The sequence below is a fragment of the Dipodomys spectabilis genome, unplaced genomic scaffold (genome assembly GCF_019054845.1).
Source record: "Dipodomys spectabilis isolate Male_0828 unplaced genomic scaffold, ASM1905484v1 ptg000448l, whole genome shotgun sequence".
Taxonomy (NCBI): Eukaryota; Metazoa; Chordata; class Mammalia; order Rodentia; family Heteromyidae; genus Dipodomys; species Dipodomys spectabilis.
The window spans coordinates 871,109-876,229 of NW_024871125.1; the positions used below are offsets into that span (position 1 = coordinate 871,109).

Sequence of the window (5,121 nt, forward strand, 5' to 3'; positions counted from 1 at the left end):
ATATTCACTTTCATCATCCACTTTTGCCTGTCTCCTCCCATTGTTCCCCCGTTTTTACGTTTTTTCCTGTCTCCTTCTCTCTCTCTTGCCCTTTCTCTCTTTTTTCTCCCTCTCTCTTTTTCTCTCTCATTCTCTGCCTGCCTCTCTGCTAGTATTTGCTTTTCACTTTTTGCATTCCACCTTTTAAGCAAAGCCTCAAGTTCTGGCTTTATGCAGGTGAATTGGAATTAAGATTTTTAGCCAGGCACCGGTGGCCCTCACCTGTAATACTAGCTACACAATATGCTGAGATCTGAGGTTCTGGCTTCAAAGCCAGCCCAGGCAGGCAAGTCCATGAGACTCTTATTTCTAATTAATCACCAGAAAACCAGAAATGGCTTTGTGGCTCAAGTGGTAGAGTGCTTGCCTTGAGCTGAAGAGCTGATTTGTAGTGCCCAAGTCCAGGGTTCAAGCCCCATGACTGACCAAATAATAAATAAATAAAACATTTTCATAGATTTTTCTGTCAAAACATGATCATAAATTAAATTTATTCACAAAGATATTATAGGAATTTAATTTTGTTGGGTAATTAACAACTATTTAAATTATTTTTGACAAATTATAATGAATCATGCTTTATGAATCTCATCTTATTCTGAAATATTATAAAAACAGTAGAGTTCTTCTACAGGATTCCAACCTAAAGGGAAGCCCTGTTCCATATCAGAAGTATATATCAACCATTTCTTTCTCCTGTACTCACCTTACCTTACATCTATTCATTTATTATTTTTATTTGTCAATTATCTTTAAGCAGTTGTACAAAAGAAGTGCCATGTAACAAAGCAGTTTATGAAGACAGTGCATATTGATCCATGCCATCCTTACAACATTCAACCCCCCCTGACACATCCCTTCCATTACTTTTCTTAGTTTTGTGGTATATGCAATGAATTCCTTTTTAGAAAAGTAATTTAGTTTATAATTATTATAAAGAGGTTGTGTAGAGGGATTTCAATTTCATGAGGCAGATAAATACATTTCCTTTCATACAGCATCTTCTGTTCCCTCACTCTCATCCAATGAGCTCATTTACATTCTGTCCCTTCCTCCCTTCATTTGTCTACCCTTTCCATACCCTCCTCTTTAATGCACCCAATTCTTGGTATTGATATTTTCAGGCTTTGACCTAGTCTTTCTAAAGGTTATAGTATTTGGGCCACATTGGCAGCAGCGATGGTGGGGCAGGAAGGCTCCCAGAATGAAGACAACAATCACATGCAAGGTAAACTGCGTCAAGGGCACGCCAGAAGTACTGGACCCTCTTTTTCAGGTACATGACCCAAAGTAAGCCCTCTGGGGCTCAGGAGTTCATGTGCTCGGGAGCACACTCCTGTTCTTCCCTCATGGCCAGCAAAAGAGCACAGCAGCACTGTCCATGTTGGTGTTGGAGTCCCCAAAGAAGGCAGAAGTGGATGTAGTGTCTGGCTAGGATGTTCAGTTTGATGGACCCCACTGATCCAGAGCCTTGAAGTGTTTCAGTTGGGGTTCCTGGAAACAGGGCCACCCCTGGTTCCATTTGATTTGGGCATTGACTCTGTGGAAAGCAAGAACTACTGGGAACCTTGATACTACTTTCTACACTCCACAGACAGTGTTGGCTCTGCCAACATGCTGGTGGAGGACTCCATGGCCCAAAGCTTCCCAGGCAAGTGGACATGCTCGTGCCCCAGGCAGTGCTGCAGTTTCTCTATTGGAAAAACAAAAGCACGTCTGTGGTCATCATGTATGCATAGAAGTACCATCCAACAAACACGGGCCACCCTCTGTCCAATCCCTGCTCCACTTCATCTGGTTTCTGCTGCGAGCAATGGATGGCGCCAAGCTGACTGTATTCATGGTGCTGTATTAGTAGTGCCAGCCCTCCCTGTTCAGGCACCTGATGCATGACAAGTATCTCAACAGGACAGAACAGGACAGGACAGTTCTCCCTTAGGGTGCACCCAAGCTTTCGTCTTCCTATGGTGGTGCTAGGCCACCTCCTAGCCTCCATTATTTACTCTATCACCTAAAATGTTCTTTCTTATTTATGCTCTATGCATTAAAAATTTCTTCAAAGACAAGATAAACTGTTCATGGCTTTCATACTCACTGCTCTAAATCCTGAGATGCTTACATTATGCCATTCTGCTTTGAGTAAAGACCCTCCAAATGGATTTTATAGAACCTTTCAAATGTTATACAAAAAATAAGGACTAAGTAAATGATGAATAAAGTACTTAATGGTTAGAAGACTCAATGTCCTGAAAAGATTTGCCTTAATTGCTCAGTACATGGAATATAATTCCAGACAAAATTCAGCTCGGTATTTTTTTAAAGAAACTTTTAAGGGCTGGCAAGGTGGCTCAGTGGTAGAGTGCTTGCCTTGCATGCATGAGGCCCTGGGTTCGATTTCTCAGCACCACATAAGCAGGGGAAAATATCCGGAAGTGGCGCTGTGGCTCAAGTGGGCGCTAGCCTTGAGCCTAAGAGCTGAGGGACAGCGCCCAGGCCCAGAGTTCAGGCCTACGACTGGACCAAAAAAAAAAAAAAAAAAAGAAACTTTTAAGAGGGCAGCTACTATTTCTTACCTTCCTAAAGAAGTATTTTTGTAGAATCAAAATGATCCCTTCAAAGTTTTAGGAAAAGTCAATAATAAATTCATCAATGCCTAGAGCTTTCTTGATTGGAATGCATTTAAAAGTACATTAACGAAATATGTGTAGATTCTGTTTGTTTTTCTCTTTCTTCTGTAAGTAGGTTTGATACATTTCATTTTAGCTAGTACTCTACCCCCTAAGCTATGCCTTTAATGCATAATTTCGGGTTACTTAATATGCCAGAAAAGATAATAGTGATAATAATGCTATTAAGACCTTCACCCATCTAGATACCCATATTTTGTTTGTTTTGTTTTGTATTCTATCAGTATATTTGTATGTCATAAGGTTTGTTTTTGTTTTTGTGCTGTTCCTTGAGCTTGAAATCAGTACCTTGCCCTCTCCTTGAAACTGGACATTGTTAGCACACACCGGTAATTCTAGATACTCAGAGAGCTGATATCTGAGAATCCCGGTTTCAATCCAGCCCAAGAAGGAAAGACAAAGAGTTTCTTATCTCTAAATAATCCCCCCAAAAAATTTCCAGCATTTTGGGTGTTAGTTGGAGATAGGAGTCTCACAGATTTTTCTCCACTGGTTGGCTCTGAAACAAAATCTTCATCTCTTTGCCTCCTGCGTAGCTACGATTTCAAGCCTGAACTTATACTCTTTTATTCTTCTATTGTCTTCTATTCTTCTTTTGCTCCCCTATGAATATTTAAGAATCACCTAATTAAGAGGTTTAAAAATCCTGCTTTTGAACACGGCAGAGAACATCAATGAAAAGAAAAGCTATGTCTGCTCAAGGGTAAAACACCGCCCTTGAAGGAAAATGCATAAGTGAGAAGGCAAGGTCCTGAGTTTAAACCCCAATATCAGCACTCAAAAACGTTGTTTTCCTTGAGCTTTATATTAAATTGCTCAGAAAAACAGCATTGTAGTAATATTTAGCATTACTATTACAATCATCAGGTATATTTATTGATGTTATTCCTTTATTTTCCTAAATTTTACTTACACATTTATATCCAGTAATGGAAAGACAAGATTACTGTTTCACAAGTATTTATGGCAGTTGAATATATGGATGAGAGGTGCATAAAAGTAGTTTGGATTGAAAATAGATATTTGCAAGCTCTTCACATAAGGAAATGATAATTGAAGAAGCTGTGAGCATGTATGAAATAAGCTACAGAAACCAGCAAGGAAAGATAAGGCATGATTCTGGAGAGCAAACAATTTTGGAAGAATAGAAAACAAGGGAAGTATTTAGCTTTTGGTAAGAACTTTGTAACCCACCTACACAGTAGACACATTTGATCCCTTATTACTAGTAAAAGGCATTTCAGTTAACTTTATTTTACAAAGTTAAACATGATTAACATTCAATTTTAACTCTTTCAGTTAAACAATTAGTGTAGCCATGTGCCAGTAGCTCATGCTTATAATTCTAGCTATTCAGAGGGCTGAGATTTCCAGATCCTAGCTCAAAGTCAGGTTGGACAGGAAAGTCAGTGGGATTCTTCTCTTCAATTAACCACAAGAAAATTAGAAATGGTACTATGGTTCAATGTGACAGCAATCGCCTTGCTATTAATCTCAGAGATAGAACCCAGGCCCTGAGTTCAAGCTTTCTGAAATTATTCTTAAAATACTTGTTCTCAGTAATTCTTTAACTTTTCTAGAAGAAGGTTTTAAACTTTGGGATTTTTTATTTCATGTTGTCAGCATGGTTTTTTAAGATATGCAGAGAAAAAAATATTATTTATATTCATGTGGAGTACATGGGCAGCAAAGATGGCGCTGAGAGGGAGTTGAGTGGACAGTGGAAATCAAAACGAAGGTGAAGGTTACCCCCTCTGACTCAGGTGTCCCTGACTCTCCTAGGCCCCTCCCTATTCCTCTGATTCAGAGGGGGGAGGTATGGCGCCCTCCGTGACCTGCAAGAGAGACCTGTAAGACTCGGACCCCTACCAACCTCCCATGGAGAGGCCGAGGGCTGGGGAAGTAACCTACTCGGAGGCCTGCCCTTTAATGAAGTGCCACTTGGGAGCCTGGACCCTAGGCCACAGGATTCACTTCCCCAAACACATCCAGTCAATCTGGCACCTGGAGCTAACAGGCCATTGGAATGGTATCCAGGGCAAGCTAAGGACCTTAAAGAGTTCTGCAAGGCAGTGGTGGAGGATGGCCCAAACTCCCCTTGGGCCCTTACCCTATTATAGGACGTTGATTATCACCTGTGTGTCCCTAAGGACTGGCTAGATGTTGCCAAAGCTGTCCTCAATAGTTCTCAGTTTATTAAATGGTGTGCTTTCTTTAAGGAGGAATGCAGAGTGCGAGCAGAGAATAACCGGCAGGCTGAACCCATGATACCTATTACTTTTGCCATGTTAACAGGGACAGGGGAAGGATACTCCACTGGCCTCCAAAAGGCCACAATACCTGGCCTGTACCATGACCAGGTGAGGCAGGCTGGACTTGCTGTTTGGTATAAACT

General features: G+C 40.8%; 1 pseudogene; it reads left to right on the forward strand.

The window, feature by feature from the left end:
• The first annotated feature begins 1,319 nt into the window (after nucleotides 1-1,319).
• Nucleotides 1,320-1,894, forward strand: LOC122097983 (annotated as a pseudogene).
• The last annotated feature ends 3,227 nt before the right edge of the window (nucleotides 1,895-5,121 follow it).